Source organism: Anas platyrhynchos, chromosome 2 (genome assembly GCF_047663525.1).
Source record: "Anas platyrhynchos isolate ZD024472 breed Pekin duck chromosome 2, IASCAAS_PekinDuck_T2T, whole genome shotgun sequence".
In the NCBI taxonomy this organism is placed as follows: Eukaryota; Metazoa; Chordata; class Aves; order Anseriformes; family Anatidae; genus Anas; species Anas platyrhynchos.
Window position 1 is genome coordinate 132,491,030 of NC_092588.1, and position 17,496 is coordinate 132,508,525.

Consider the following 17,496-nt stretch of genomic DNA (forward strand, 5'->3'; position numbering starts at 1 on the left):
GTCCAGATTTGTCAAGACTGAACCGTTCTTAGTGTTTTAAAAGAAGAAAGAATATTCTCCAAAATCTTGCGTAAACTATTTCAAGTGAGCAGATAAAACCCACCCACTAAGGTCCTCTCAGACTTGGGCTATTTGGGTCTTTGTACCTTTGTTTTACAATAGGTATCCTAATTTTCCCATCAGCAAAAACAATTCCCTCTCCACCTTTGGAGCAAGCAGAATGTTGCTCCAGGACAGGGACTGTGAGAGACTGTTCCCTACCTCTGAAGCACAGCATCTCAGAGCTACTCCTCAATTGCTGCAGGTACTTAAAATTTTAAATTTAGAGTTAAATTACTTTCCACAGTGTACATGGGACATCAGAGAAACAAATTCTAAATTCCTGAGTCCCAATGATTTGCTTATGAGATCGTCTTTTCTGATTGACTCCAATTCAGCATTGAAAGACACTCTTAGATAACATCCAGCTGAATTTATTTAAGGCCTCTGCAGAATTTAAGCAGCCTGACTTAAGATGCATTGAAAACAGTGGGGAGTGATTTCCTACAGACCTCAGTGGCCTTGATATTTCAGAGCAAGTGTGCACAAATAACCTGTTTGCAAAAATACAAAAATACTTTCCAGATGCATGTGTTCCATATACGTTTTTAGGGTTATGTGTTAACTTGAAAAAAAATAAAATTTAGGGTATTTGTAGAAGTCTTGTAATTTCAAATTCCCATTCAGGCAGATCTATGGAATTCACCTCTTGTTTATGGCTCTTTTAATGCCCCACTTTATGAAAGCCATGAATACATATGGATTTGCACCAAGGACCTCATGTAAGTAGCTCCACATCATCTGACAAAACAGCAGTCTGATTTAATCAGATTTTTTTCTCTAGGTTCTCTCCATCTGCTTTGCACCAGTTACAGAATATAAGGTCAGAAAGAAGGTTTAACCTAGATTATTATTTTTTTTGCAGATTTTAGCAATGCCATGTTCAGAACAGTTTTCCTGATCGTTATTATGTTGTTAGCTCATCATACAAAAGAAACAGTTATGTCACAGTAGGAGCTGTCTTAGTATAAAGTGTTAGACCACTGATGGCAGATGTGAAATATTCCAGAGTTGTTGTAATGTTTGAAGGTTTGGTACACAACTGTTAAATAAAGCAATATGATTTTATTTGTTTTATTTTGTTATTAAAAAAAGGTCTGCTTTGTGCTTTTGGTTGGTTGGTTGTTTTAAAATTGGGTCATAAGATGTCACTTCTAAATCTCGAGGCAATTAACAAGAAGAATTTTTACACAGATAAGGAGCAATATGAATATTCAAATATGATTTTAAAATTACCCCCAAAAATGTCTTCACAGATTATTGTAATTTTATCTTTCAAATTTGAAAAAGAAAATCATAAAAATCAAAATCATTCATAAAGCTTCCAATGATGAAATAGAAGTCCCTTCAAAGGATAATAAAAAACAGTTCATAGGTTTCTTAAACTATACAGACAAAAATACCTTCAGCCTTGCAAAAATTTGAGATATAATATTCTGATGCTTTTCTTTCACTACACGATAATGATATATATCAGGACCACACAGAAAAGTTTCTGATTTTTTTTTTTTAATTCTTCAGGTTTTTTAAATGTTTTGATCTTCATGTTGAAAAATTTGCACACCAGATTTGTACGTATGGTGATAGTACATAACCACCTCAGCAATATAAATTAATTTCCCTACATACAATATATGTCAATTTCTATTTTTGTCATTGTTGATCTTTCTGGTAATTGCAGAAAGGCAATATGTGTATGACAGCAAGCACTGTGGCTGCTAGTCCTCTGCAGTAAATATACCTCGAATACAGACAGAAGTGGCACTCAGCCTAAACATCCATCACTACTGTGATAGTTTGAAATGCATCTGGTCCTTTGGAGTATATTTGCTGTGATTACCCAGTTCAAGTGTTTTCCAACTATTGTATGTGTCATCAAATGACAGTAATGAAAATAACCACAGCCATTATTGTAGGGTTTAAGACTTTGCCATCTGTTGAATATTAGCCTTTGCCTTTCCCAAACTGGCATGCTGTTGTGCCAAAATAGACACATAAAGTGTCACACTTGTACACATTTGTATAACTCTTTTGTTTTTACACATCCTAAGAAGTTCCACAAAAATAGTGTTAATAGAGCCAGCAATCAACAAGGGAAAAGATCAGACAGAATAAACGGAGTTCAAGTACTGACACCCAGTCACAAGTGAATGTAGAACTGGGAGCTGAGTCGGTATTCACCATTGTAAGCTATGGATTTATGAAGTTAGTGCAACTGTGTCAAGCACGTGTTAAGATCTGGTAGGATCAAAGAGATTCTAGCAGATTTTTTTTACCTTACAATCAACATAACTTAATACACTGTAAAGCATCCTAGCTAAAAGGTAAGGTAGAATACAAGCATAACATACTGCAGAACAGTTAATAGACTATTCACAGAGTTACCCTTATAAAATATCAGTATTTGCCCTCATATACAAGACATCAGTTCTGTCCCAGTATCTGAATGCTAGGTATGACTGCCTAGATCTCAAGCCATAAAACTCTCAAGTCTTTGAAAGACTCAAGTCTCATTGAAGATAAAAACACAAAAATATTCTGATACCAGTATCTCCTTCTCATGTCCAGTCTAGAAAGTTCATCAGTCACAAGACTGATGGATTAGGCTATATCTTCCATAACAATATGTACATTCCTATTGTATATGTCATGCAAGAGATCATTCTAAACAAAATACTCATGTATGCATTATGACTTGCCACGTCACAGATGATTAGGATTATTTTGTAAAATTCACATGGTATTTCCTTGTAAATGTGAGGTTTTAATGCTGACTACTTCAAAGACAGTATACAACCATTATTTTGAAAAAAATAATAAGTCAAAAAAAAGCACTGCACTAAAAAAATTTCAAGAGGAAATCCAATCAGTGGAAATGAACTCTATGAGATATAAAAAACAAAGCACCAAAGAATTTATGAGTATTTCTTGTCTGGGTTAGATTTACAAGAAAGGGAGACAAGAAAGGGAGACTTTTATTAGGATTAAAAGATCTTTGGGAACATTTATAATAGTCCATTACTGGCCACTTTCTGCCTGGAATGTATCATCTGCATTACATTTAATTTCAGAGGTTATTATTTTGGAAAATATGTGACGTCATCCTTTCATCCTCCAATCTGTAAACACAGGATGAATGGAAGATAATGTCTTAATCTATTGCCTTCAGCCAATGAAGCCATCTTAACCACTGTAAGCCATCTTAACCACTTAATTATTGTGCCACTGTAATGAATTTGATTAAAGAAAGAAAAAAAAAAAAGTGTGAAGGAGGTTCTTACATAACTTTTAATATCAAAAGTTCTTATTCATTTCTGAGAAGTCAAGTGAGATATGAACAGGCACAGAAAAAAGAAAAAAAAAAAAGTATCAGCTACAACAATAAAAAAACTGAGGAAAACATACATAATTCCACAGACTGCAGGGCACAAAACACAACCTGACTTTTACTGAAAAATGGCTTCCAGTTCTGTACTCTGCTAACCAGTGTTGTTAGTCTTATATTAAAATAAAAAGGTAGTACTTTAGAATGCATAACCCCATGAAGAACCTATTGTTGCTAGAGCTGTTAAAATAACAATAATATAGTATTCCAGTAAGCACTATTAAATACTTAGAATTGTTCTTTCATAAGCAAAGCTTACATTATGCTACAGTTTTCATCTACAGAGCAAACGTACCTTGAAATGTAAATGCTGTCCCTATGTCTATTTGGGGCAGTATATTGACTGCCTATAGAGGAAGAAGGTTTACAGCAACAGAAATCCATTTCTGTAGATCTAATTCAGTTTGCTTAATTCAAGGCACTAGATTACTCTCATGTCATCTTTACAACCCTGAGTTCTTAAATTACGTAGACTGGACATCAGGAAATGGATGCATTAAAACTTATGGAACCACTTCAATTTTTTCCTCTTGATTTTTTTCCCAATTTCTTCTCAGCTTGCCACTATGTTCACACATTTCATTGGCGTCTTCGTTAGATGAATTTTTCATTTAAAAAAATAGATGAAAAGTCTAGAAGATGGGAGAGGGTAGCATGGTTCCTTCAGTGCATCGTTTATGGAACACATGACTCTATAATGTGGGAGAAGGTTCCTCTGTCCATTGGGGACAGAGAATATAAGAGAAAATGAGTGATCAATCAACATTCAGAAGAGCTGATATCCCAAGGAGTAACATGCTCAGCCACCAATATGGTGAAGACTCACTTTTGGTTTCATACTCTCACCACATTAATTAACATACTATGAGATAGTAGATGTGATTAAGAACTCTTCCTCCATCTATCTCTATCTTACAGTTTATAATCAGAACTTCTACTACTGTAGGAGGGAAAAAAAAAAAAAAAAAAAAAAAAAAAAAAAAACCTTCTCAAATAGACTTACTGAAATATTTAGCTTACTGTGGAAAAAAAAATTGGCTTCAGTAAACTGGGATGTTTTTAAGAGCCACTTTAATAAAATATGCCTGAGTAGTGTAATTCTTTGGAATTAGCTGGAGCAGAAGAAAAAAAATAAAAATAAGGATAAACTCAGACCCTGTAATGGAAGCAGGACAACATATATCTTGCACTTTACCATAGCTCTGTAGGAACTGTAATCAGGCTAAGTGCTCTAAAATGTAGCTGCAACTATTTGCAGATGAAAAATTCCACCTACAGATATTTCTTGAATCAAAATTGAGGATGAAGAATTAGAGGTCACTGTTAAACTAAGAGCATTTTAATGTAATGTTTGTCAAGGTTGTGTCTCACAGGATTTTTGTAGTTGCTTTTATAAGATAGGGTAAAAATAAATTCCAACATTCTGCACACAATTTCTTCATATTCAAATGCAAAGCATTGGCAACTCAAAATGTTGCCAAGCAAAATAATGCTTCAGGCCATCTTCACTGATAGAAGCACAGCTGGAATGAGAACCTTCACTGAGATCTCCACTGGAGCATAGGAGTACAAAGATTGGAGAAACGGCTACATAAATGGGCAATGGGCAATCTGCTGTGGTTTCTAAGGATACAAAATTGGACCAAATTATAGAAAATTATAAATCCAGACTATTCAACCATCTGTGGAGGCAAAATGAAGAGTACTAGGATTAGACAAAAAAGTTCTAATAGTTTCATTAGATTTTGAAGATGATTTATGGTTTGCTATTTCCCCCAATTCATACAGGAATAACCTAAAGCCTTTATCTCAGGTGGAAGAACACTAGGCTCTAAGTACAGAGGGAATGTTAGGCAGAGGGGAAATATGATTGAAGCTATAAAGGAGAAAACAGGGAGCAACTAGAGAAGTCCATCTGGAGAATGAATATAGGGGGTATGGGGGAGTTATTTAAGTTTATTTATATGGCTATTCTGAAGAAGCCCATACTCAATGTTTTCATAAGCAAATTCAGTTTTGTGTTATTCCAACTATCTCAGCTGGTTACTAACCAAAAGACTAATCCCCTAATACAGACCCAGACTTTCTGAAGACCAAATTAACTCCTGTTAACTGAGCCTGACCAGCATCCATACCCTCATTTGAGTGCAACCACACAACATGTGAAAGACAACCAGGGGATCAGGCCCAGCCAGCATGAGTTCATGAAAGGCAAGTCCTGCCTGACCAACCTCATCTCCTTTTATGACCAGGTAACCTGCCTGATGGATGAGGGAAAGGCTGTTGACGTAACCTACCTAGACTTTAGCAAAGTCTTTGACACGGTCTCCCACAGTATTTTCCTGGAGAAGCTGGAAGCCCATGGCTTGGACAGGTACACTCTTTGCTGGGTTAAAAACTGTCTGGATGGCCAGGCCCAGAGAGTGGTGGGGAGTGAAATCCAGCTGGTGACCAGTCACCAGTGGTGTTCCCCAGGGTTCAGTGTTGGGGCCCATCCTCTTTAACGTCTTTACTGATGATTTGGATGAGGGAATTGAGTGCACCCTCAGTAAGTTTGCAGACACCAAGCTGGGGGAAATTGTCAATCTGTTTGAGGGTAGTAAGGCCCTGCAGAGGGACCTGGACAGGTTGGATCAGTGGTCAGAGGCCAATGGGATGAGTTCGATGTGGCTAAGTGCCAGGTCCTGCACTTTGGTCACAATAACTCCATGCAATGCTATGGGCTTGAGGCAGAGTGGCTGGAAAGATGTGCAGAGGAAAAGCATCTGAGGGTATTGGTTGATGCTCACCTGAACATGAGCCGACAGTGTGCCCAGGTGGCCAAGAAGGCCAACGGCATCCTGGCTTGTATCAGGAATAGTGTAGCCAGCAGGACCAAGGACCAAGTCCTGTGAGGAGCAGCTGAGGGAACTGTGGTTGTTTAGTCTGGAGAAGAGGAGGCTCAGGGAAGACCATATTGCTCTCTACAACTACCTGAAAGGAAGTTGTGAGGAGCTGGGGGTCGACCTCTTCTCACAGATAACTAGTGACATTTCTACTCAGAAAGAGTAGTCAGGCATTGGCATGTGTAGTTCAGAGATATGGTGGAGTCACCACCCCGGGAGCATTTAAGGAAAGGTTAGACATGGTGCTCTGGAAAATAGTTTAATGGGTGACATTGGTGGTTGAGGGACACTTGGACCAGATGATCTTGAGGTCTTTTCCTACCTTAATGATTCTATGATTCTGACTTTATACAGAAATACATATTTCCTCATTTCACACCAAAATCATTTTTACCAACATTAAAAAAGAAAGGAAGGAAGGAAGGAGGGAAGGAAGGAAGGAAGGAAGGAAGGAAGGAAGAAGAGAGAGAGATGCTGATTTCACTATAACTTCTTGAAACAAAATCAAAGCTTCTATCAAATAATCACTGTGATGCCTATTCGTTAGAAGTAAAGCAAAAACCCATAAAACAATCCAAAAAATCTGCCATACAGTAGGACTATGTGAAAACAAGTAAAAATGTGAAAACCTCATTAGCATTAATTCAATGGCCATGAGCAGTGACATGAAACCAGACAGAGCTACAGTAACTGTTGCAAAAATTATCCCTACTTTATTAGTAAATGCAGAGTTATTAAAAATAAAAATAATAATAATAAATAAAGATAAATATGCTTCTTAATTGTGAAAGATCCTGAGTCCCTAAGAGACTCAATAAATCAGTCAATTCATACAATCAGGAGGTATGGTAGTTATTGCTCATTATGATGTAGCCTTCTCTAAAGCCAAATTAAGAGAATGGGAGTAAGATATTAAGAAAGGAAATGTGTCTAATAGATTGACACATGCCATTGTGCTACACTAGATAAATTAAACCATTCTGATAGTCCTCATAGTCCTCTGACGGTAAACTGGCAGATATTCAGAATAAATATCTACACAATCTGATGAAGATTTTGAAACAGAAATCATTGATTTCAGTATGAATGGCAATAAAGACTGAACATATGACTGATGTTCTATACAAAGTCAGCCACTGTATAAGAATGCAAGAGTTGAGGCACTTTAACATTTTCTAATAAACGCCTTATAAAAATAAAAATAAATCTAAAAATAAATAAAAATAAATCTATAAATAAATAAATAAATAAATATCTTCTGTCATTAAAATGGCTCAGTCTGCTCTGCCAAACTGGCCTGAACACACAAACTTGCCATAAACAGACTAATAACTATTTTGTACTAGCAATAGGCCTTGCAGTAATTACTTAAAAAAGTCATTATTTGATTAAAGAGGAATATAATGAAGCACGGGAGCCACAGCTTCACTAGAACTGAGTACAAAGGGTAAGGAATGTGCCATTTATCCACCAGCCTAATTTAAGAGGCTGCTGAAGTAAGTTTGCATAAGTCAGTCTCAGGTTATCACTAATTCTACAAGCTATTCTTAGTGAGACAACAAACCACCCATGTCTTCTGAGCCACTCTTGAGCCACTCTTGCATTGTTCCTTTTAATCCTGTCACATCCACTCTTTCAACTCTGCTCTAAAACTGCAAGTCCTGTATCTTTTGAGAGACAAGAAATGATTCAGAGAGGTGTCACAAGGTATGAAGGAGTCATTTAATATGGCTTAAACCAATCCAGGACTGCCCTGTTTTTGAAAAGAATGATCCCTTTTCCCATGGACACAGATTGTTGTTCCATCCTTTTCATCAGCTGTAACACTGAGCTGATACAGCCATGCAAAGAATCACATCAGTCTACTGGTCCAAAGGAAAACTACTTTTTGAAGTCCTGTTTTTCAGTGTAAGTCATCAGAGCCACACACTCACTAGTGCCAACACAACAAGCGGAAAGGATGGAGGGAAGGGCAAGACCACCTTTTCTTTGTACTAGTCTTAGACTAGCATAAGTTGAACACAGCACTACTGCCTTAGAAGAAGCACTGTTATTTAGAAGCAGCTCAGTTCTCGGCAGAGCAGGGAAATTAGAAGACACTGTTAATTGGTAGCTGCAAGTGTTTACACTAGCCAGGGGACATTTTCTGGCAGAAGCTCAGATTCTCTAGGATAGAGTCAATATTCACAACATCAGGCAATTATTAGAATTTTGTCATTCCCTAACCTTACGGAACTGTGATCTGGGGGTTTAGCAGTTCATATGCAAGAAAACACAAGAGGTTCTCCCAGGTTCAGAAAGCTTCAAATAAGGGTGCTTCCATCATACCAGAAGAGTTCTTTCCAGAAATGAGGACCCAGGAAGTGGCAGAAATTGCATGCTCCTACAAACTGTGGAATATCAGCAATTTTCCTTCTTTGAATAGTTTTGACAAATTGTAAATAATTTGAATGTAGAGCCTTGTTGATGTTTCAGCAGTCAGGGTCAGTCATCTCTTAGAAAAACTTAGACAACCTGCAGTAACACCATCCAGAGCAAAAAGGAACAGTGTATAAGCTAGAGACTTGAACTCAAGTCAGGGGAAGCTATTGGGTCACTCTGTGCCTCATACCACATCTGCAGTGGGAGGACAAGTATCTTTGCTAACTGAAAGCCATTTAACCTCCTTGCACAGTTATGAACTCAAATTTTTCAGGTAAAGTTGCAGAGTTTGAAGGAAAATGAAGAATACAGCTATGGCAAGCAATAAGACTTTTGCATGTTTCATTGCAAATGTCAAAATTCCAATGCTTTAATATGGAAGCTACTGCTGGAGTTAGTCAGGGAGTAATGGAAATAAAATATCCAAAATGAGTGAACATTTGGGCATCTCCAGCTGATCAGTCTCAAGCCAGTGTCAAGAAAGCTTTCAGTGCAGCAGTTATCTTGTTTATGCAAAACATCAGTATCTTCCAAAACAAACTCCTCTTGCAAAAAAAAAAAAAAAAAAAAAAAAAAAAAAAAAAGTTTGACTTCCTTTAATTATCTTAGCAATTAAAAAGTTAAATATTGAAATTAACACGAGAACATTTTGTGCTTTCTTTGTTCCCAAATATTCCCCTGCTTCTTAATCATTTGGCTCCCCACCCCCACCCCCCAGCTATGTAAAGTAATCCTTGAAACATACTCCTCGACAGAGATCCTTCAGAGATCCTTTTAAGTGCCAAGATTTTCAAAATCTCATTTTCCAGAAACTTTATAGGAATGCATTTTAACACTTGGCTATATCACCTCAGATTAGAAATTTGGTAGAGATGGACCTTAATTAATATTTAAATGGAGTATTACACAATAAAGTTGACAATTTTAGTCCACAAAACAGTCTGCTACACTGGGACTTACCAGAGATGAGGCTTCTTTTTTAGCCAAGCCAGCAGTTGAAATTTCCACATTCCACATTTCTCCTAATTGTTCATTGTGTTCATAGAATGACAGTCTAAAAAACTGTCAATATAGGATGAATAGAATGCTATGGTCAACACGGGATACTAAAGTAGTGTCTGCTTCATGTGCTAAAGATACAACCAATGGAAAGAAACATAAACTATTGACTTAGAAGTTTTTCATCTATTCAAATTGGTCTTCAGCTAAATATAAAATTGTTGCTCCTCCCTGTCCCCCAAACTGGTTGCTTTGTTTTAAAAACATGCTTAAGATAGGACACTTTAGACTTTATTGTTAGGCTATTTAACAATGGTGACAATGTGCAATGAGTTAGAATTTTCATTATCCCAATTCCCATGTTGCAGAAATCATTTGAAGTCAGACATTTTGGCTAATTGCTCATCATTTCCACCACCCATGTAGAGGATTCATTCACCTCATGGGTTCTAGCTCTGTCCCGGTATCATAAACCTGCATTTTGTAATCCTTTGTCAGAGGTAATTCATGAACTCTGAACTGTTAGAGACTGAAGATGTGTTCTGAGGAGGCATTCCTGTATGCTTTTTTCCTACTCATCTGCTTTCGGTCGCTGTCTACATGGGCAAACATTACAGATACAGGTGTACTTTAAGATGTCCAGCTTGTGTCATTTTGTGTTAAATCTAATAATTCACACTAATGCCTGTTCTTTGCAGAAATCTTCACTGCACCATAACTGGAAGATCACAAACAGAGCTGTTTCAGTAGTAGAAAAAAAAAAAAATAGCAAAAATACCAAGAGCATCCAACCTGTGCCAGCAACTATCAGTAGAAATAGACAGGTTAAATATCTAAAGCCTATCCCAAATGTCACATCAAGAGTTAATCTTATTTTTTTCGCTAAAGTGTGACGTTACTGCAAGGTGAGGGATTTCTAGGAATTTTTTCTCAGCTTACCTCACTTAGGTCTCATCACACTTAAAGCATATTAGCAACTAAAAATTCTTTATTTTCAGAAATGGAATACTTTTAATTATAAAGACTACATAATGATTTGTCTTTCTGTTGCAGATTTGTGAGGCAACTTGCAAAACCCATACATTGGAGAGTTCAGGCTCAAAGACTGGTACAGGCCAAAGATAAAATGGGAGCTATGCAGAAACTGTGCTGTTTTCTGCTCTGTAAGGGGAAGGCTCTTTCATGCTCCCATGTCTCCACTCTGAAGTACCACAGAAAATTTGTCCATAAAGCCTGCTTCATTATGTTTTGCATTGAGATAGCGGAAAGTTATTTTTATTTCTGTTCACCATTAGTTATCTTCAAATGTATTTTATAAATGATAAGTTTCTTACAGTCAAAGAATGTTTCTTTTATGGTCTGTTTTTTATTTATTTCAAGGTTTTGCTATGACAACCGTATTGAAAGATTTTCCTACCTTCCTAAGGTTGTAAATGTGAAAATAAAAGCATACTCAGAATATTAATCAAGCCCTAATTCTGTCTTTAAGGTCAAACAGAATTTTTTAAGTTGATATATCTGACTAGGGATTATGAGTCACAACTGCACCTTAAAAACAGAGTTGAGAAATGCCAAATTATTTCAGTTCTAGCTGAAAAGCCAGGAGAAAACATCTTCACACAGAACATCTCATTTGTTTTAAATAGTTTACTCAGGTATTAATTTTCCAGTATAGACACAGCGTATACAATGAGCCTAACAGTTTCAACTGCATTGCCAGAAGTCTTGTGTTATTATAAATAAGGTCATCTACCAGTACCTACCAGTAAGGAACATCTGAGAATGTATGAAACATTACAAGCAAAAAATAATAATAATTAAAAAAAAAAAAATCACTATCCCTCCCTCAGCACAGCATGCGAGAACCTGCCTTGCCTACTTGTGACATTCAACAGCTTTAGGGAAGGTATAGCACAATGCATTAATATTTCATTATCTCTTTTTAACTTCATTTTGGGGAAAGAAAAATTCTGCATGTTGTTGCCCTGCTATTCTATTACTCCAGCTGTACCATTCTTCCATTTTACATGATTTCTATAGAATCAAGGTGTCCTCCTTCAGAGAAGGAGAAGCCAGATCATTAAAGCAGAATTGGATTATGCATTCATATTGTGGTGGGGGTTCCTTGACAAACAAGAGCATCTGATACCAACTGATACTGGGAACTAAGAGTAGAGAACATCATTTGTAGAGAAACTTCCCAAAAATTTGATGGCCAAACTTCACTTGAGAAGGCGATACTTGTACCTTGCAATTTATTAGTGTGTGCTCTGCAGCCTACTTTTCTTTCTATTTCCTCACTGAGACTCCTGCACTGGGGAGCAGAGAACATACTTGTTTCTCCCTCTGTCCAGCTGGTAGCATGGTACCACCATATTGATCAGTGAAGGAACAAATCATGACTGGTCCTGCTATTGACTTCTTTCAGGATGCATTAGTACTATTGGTCTAATCTCTTCTGGAAAGGAAACAGGAGATAAGAGCTTCCTCCGAAGGAGTAAACATTGGAAAGGTCATATTTTTATAGCAAACTGAAGAGCAAATATAAACATAGGGGCAATTTTGTGCCAAATCCTATGTTGAGTGCATTTTTGATGCTTTTTTTTTTAAGCAAAAATATTATCTGATTTTTTTCTTCATTTTTGTTCTCAGTCCAAAACTTACCACCTTTTTTTTTTTTATGAATAAAGTAAAACATGGCTGCTTTTCATGAAAAACTGCCTTTTGTGCTTTAAAGAAAATGTCCTTGTCATTTTTTGCATACTGCTTAATCCAAAAAGACTTATTTTGCAAGCTTAAAATGCTGTATATTTATGGTCAAAGGGGAATATTTCACATTTGACTGACTTTAAAAGTAGTGGATAAGAAACGAATTCACTAATACATAAAAAAACAAATGTTTGATAACGTCACTGTGGGCCACATCTGGCTTTGTGGCTAGGTCTATATGGAACATAAGATTTATAAAAACACCAATTTAATGCCTGAGGACAATAGGATTATAAGTATGCTTAAAGTAATAAAAAGTCAAGGCTTCAGGTTCTTATCAAGTCCTGTGCAGTCAACAAGAGGTCTCAGAATATTCCATTAGGTGCTAAACACCTAATGCATCCTAGGAAAGCATTATACATAACATAATCAAGACAATTTCCCTGTCTTTTCAGCCCCTGTGATCAAACCTTACCAGTACAGATTATGACAAACACAGGTGTAGTCAGTTTAAAGGAAGGAAAGTATTCTCTTTGAAAGAATACTTTTGTGATGTTAAGAAATTCACACTCACCAAAACGTCAAGCAATTAAAATTTGCATCCTTAGCAAATGTAACATCCACACTGCATGTAGGCTTGCAAATAGCTGCCAAAGGAAGTGTTAGAAAAATCTCTGCAAGATAAAAGGGGACTAAGTTAAAATTCCTGTGGAATTATCATTTTAAATTCTTGACTCCTTTATGCATGTACATTCTTTTCATGACATTGCCCAGACATACTTTTTTGCATTTCATACTACACTTCCACTACATTTGTAACACTCTAGAATATTTCACCATGGATGTAAAGCACTGGAATTCTAATACTTTGTTCTTATGGGAAAGGCTTACCAGAGCAGAAGCTGAGCTGTATTAATTTATTGTCATGATGAAGGGGCTAGTGAGAATCAGAACTGACACTGACTCTTTCTGTTTTCTCCACTACTTTTTGATTGCAATCATTGTGGTGTCTACAGATGTCATATCCATAACAGGCACACCAGAATTCGAAGCAATTTACTGAGGCTGGAAAACAATTCTGATAAAAAATGTGCTTCTCCCAGAACTTGCCATATTAGAGTATCTGAAAAGATTGCCAAGGCTGGCATTTTGCCTATGTTGCCCAGGGCTATAGAAGATTGGCACAAAGTAAAAATATTTGAAAAATGATCAACTGTGTTTGGTTTTATGAGTCACGTTTCTTTTAAAACACAACTTGCCTGTCAGACCACAAAGGCCTGATGTGACAAAGTGATGATGATTTGAGAATTGGTGTTACAGATGATATGGTTTCTATATGGTTTGAAAAAAACTGCAGAAATGGATTTATAACATCTGTTGGTATGTAAAATGTTGTGAGCAAGGTGGAATTTTGAAGACCCAAAGGAGTCAGAAGAGCAAATCTCACTGAAAATCCTACAGATCATCTAAATGGTCACAGAGAAAAACTAAAAACAGATAGGAGATTAGTATTTGATCAAGTATTGTAAATGCTGTGGTCTTCCTATACCCACAGAAAATTCAAAACTCAAGATACAAGCAGGCCGAGTAATAGTACAATACATAATTTTCACCAGTTTTTTGAAGATCCTATTCAGCCTTTTGAAAAGATGGAAATGAATTTGCCCCAAAACTCACAGAACCATTTGGACAGATGCACTCAAACATACACAATATTATTCATTTACTGTGGAATTTTTAAATCATTTTGCTTCTAGTTTTTGTGCTTTCCTTCTGTAAGTCATCATGGACCAAAGGTGTACAGGCAAAAATGTGTGCAAAATGCTTACTACCAAATCAATTACAATTGTCTAACCAGTAAAATTCAGTAAGTTCACAGCCCATAACAAACAGCATTTTTCAGAAGACTATGTTTTAATGAATTATTCTAGGATATCAGGGAAAGATAAGCATGGGACAGCGTTCTTTCTGATGTTTCATAAATAGAAAAAGATGTTTTCTCTGAGTTTGAATGATTACTAATTGAGAACTTTTTACAAACTTTAGATCTTACTGCAAAAGGAAGAACATATATTGTACACAGAAAGCAGTAGGTTAGTCTATCTTCCAACATTTGCAGTTTCTGACAGTTTCTTGCCCAGATCTTTGCCTAAATTCCTTTGAAGCAGACGATCTAAGTAATTTACAAATTCATACTGTATAATCCCCAAAATGCAGGGTAATTTTAGTTATCTTCATGTGGATTTTCATAAAACTGCCAGAAGCTCCTTTCAGGTTCTGTACATACAGATGGTATAATTGCTTTGAACTAGAATCTGATGATCTCTGGCACCTGAAGGAACTAAAAGTATAGCAAAGCTTTCAGGGACTTCAGAGAGGTAGAATCACAACCAAATTTCCTATCTATTCCAATAGGATTTTACATGGAATTAATTCAAAATGAAGACTATAGACTACATAATCTCCCCTCTGGAAGGTTACTGTATGTTTGGGGAAGCAAGCCATACACTGTAAAAAGCTGCTTCTATAAACCAGTCATAACAGGAGCAGGACTATATCTGATGGACATTATTTTCAAGGCCTTTACTACTCAGCTGTGGAAGATTGGGGGTTCATTTTTTATTTATTTATTTATTTAATCTGATACAGATGAAGTACTGACTTTCTCAAGGAAAGTAAACAAGAAATCTATTTTGGCAAGATGAATTTTTCTGAGGAGCCAATAAAATTTCATTTCACAAGCTTCTTTCAAATGCTGATCCACACATTTCTAGTTGCCGGTAGTTGGGCATCTGCCGAGTCATCACAGTGACTGACATATTTTTCTTTTCCCCATATACTTTTGGCTTTAAAAATGCTTATTTGGTGCATCACTAGCAGTTTTCAATACACTGGTTACTGTGCCCTACAGACCTCAGAGTGGAATTAGACCTTCTCCTGGCCCATAGAGATAGAACCTCCAATTATTATTTCTGCCCTATTGGTTTCCCCTACTTCTTCCAGAACAATGGGGTGTTGGATGCTGCAAAACACAGACCCCACTGAATTCACTCCTACAGATTTCTTCCCTGCTTCCTGCAGACTTTGTGGCACACAATGATAATAAATAGCGTACTACAGTACTAAGAGACAAATAGTTCTCTACAACTTTTCACTCATGTTAGCCTTCTCTCTTTTTTTTTCCTTTCCTCTCACTCTCTAAAGAATACAGTTGATATGTACATCAACCTTTATTTTTCGTTATGATAACAGTAACAACAAAAAACAGCCACAAAAAATATAAATTTAGCAGCTCTCACCTGAATCATCATAACACTCTATGTAAACACTCTACTTTAAATCCAACATAGCAATACTTAGCTTAGACTTTCCTCTGAGTTTTACTGTAAATCCCATTATCTTGCAATTGATGTAGATTAAGAACACACATCAGCTGTGCCTATTGATCAGATGATTTCAATTACTTCTGATCACTACAGCACATAGGATCAGGACTGGGTCCCCAGGACTCAGTACAAAGCCTCCAGACAATTGTCAGAGCTTTATTATTAACTAAGATAGAACCTAAGAGAATAAGCATAATTAAGTAGGAAATGAACATGACAGTTTTTTCAATGAAAATCTTTCTGCCATCTTGTTCTCTTGTTATATGAAAAGCCTGCCGGCTGCATTTATCAACACAAATATTAAGGTTATTGCCTCTTAAACCTTCAGACTGGGGCCCAAAGGACTGGCTCAAAAATTTCACCAGTCAGATTCGTGCTACACCTTTCCTTGCTGCACAGATTATACCGTGCCTCCAAGTATGTTTGAGATATCACTCTCAAACACTGGAAGGAAGAATTTTGAAAGGCTTTTGAGAAGGCTGTGAAATCATTATAGAAAAGTTCTGATATTGCTGGCAAATCTAATGTGTTTAGATCTTTAGATCTTTTGACACAATCTTTATGTGTCACATAGCTGCAGGCACTGAAGGTGAAACTTGATCTAACTAGAAGAGCAGTCAGATAGGTCTGTTAAAATATACTTTTGCTGAAATCAGCTTGAATAAAGCAGTCGCCTGATCTCTTGAGTGTAGTGGATTGGTCTCTTGAGGAAGGGCTACTTTTCAGTCCAAGTGTCAAGCACCACAACTGTTCCTTTCTATAACTTGTTGTTGTGGCTAGACTTCAACTCTTTGCTTTTGTAAACAATGAATGAAGTCATGCACTAATGTTCTACTTAACAGGTCTCTTTGTAAATCTCTTTTATCTAATATAAAGAGAAGAAAATATGAGAGCATTTGATCCTGCTTTATCTCAGTCCTGTAACAGTTTGCGAAACATTCCAGCAAGAAATTTAGAGTCCCATTAATTGCTGTAGGATGGATTCATCAAAAAAGGAAAATCCTTTTAAAGGCTCTAACCTCAGGAAAAAATACAGATGTCTGTAATAATGATTTACATTCCTTATGCATTAGACAATGTATAAAGTATGTGATTCAACATGAAATATCCATAGCCCTATGGACCATGCAAGCTCTGGATGCTGGTTCCTCAGCAGGCGAGCTGGCACATTCAGATGAAAGGTCAAACTAAAGTAGAAAGCAAATACCAAAAATACCTCAAGTGTGAGTTCTGAATGAACTCCTTGCTTCCATCTGCCACCACCCCTGGTCTCTAGATAGTCTCCCCACTGAGAGCCATGTGAATTAAATGACTTTCATTTCCCTGCTTCCCTCCTCCTCTCTTATTTCTTTGTTCTCTTTCCCAGTACCATAAACTATACTCTGCTTCTTCACTGGTTTCTTCTGATTCCTTGCTCCTTAAATAAGCATAGATGATGATAAGCAAATCCACCCAAACTGTTGGTTCAAAGCAGAAAACCAAACTCCGTATAAATCATGCTGATTTCTGTTTGTCCTTTCTGACAATAACTGCATATTTCTGCACACCAAATAAATTTTAAATATTTGTGTTTTTTTCACTATCATTATTTGGTTAATCAGAAGAGGTCATA

At 36.6% G+C, this 17,496-nt stretch overlaps 1 protein-coding gene and 1 long non-coding RNA gene across 5 annotated transcripts in view; both read right to left on the minus strand.

Moving 5' to 3' along the window:
* LOC110354778 (uncharacterized) overlaps positions 1-15,874 on the minus strand; it is a 39,316-nt gene extending 23,442 nt beyond the window's left edge. The window contains exons 1-2 of the long non-coding RNA XR_002406995.4: positions 15,798-15,874; positions 13,073-13,172 (exon numbers count right to left, since the gene is read on the minus strand). This is a non-coding gene — a long non-coding RNA (uncharacterized lncRNA). The remainder of the gene's footprint in view (positions 1-13,072; positions 13,173-15,797) is intronic.
* NXPH1 (neurexophilin 1) overlaps positions 1-17,496 on the minus strand; it is a 150,730-nt gene that overhangs the window by 45,887 nt on the left and 87,347 nt on the right. The gene's annotated exons all lie outside the window — the stretch shown is intronic.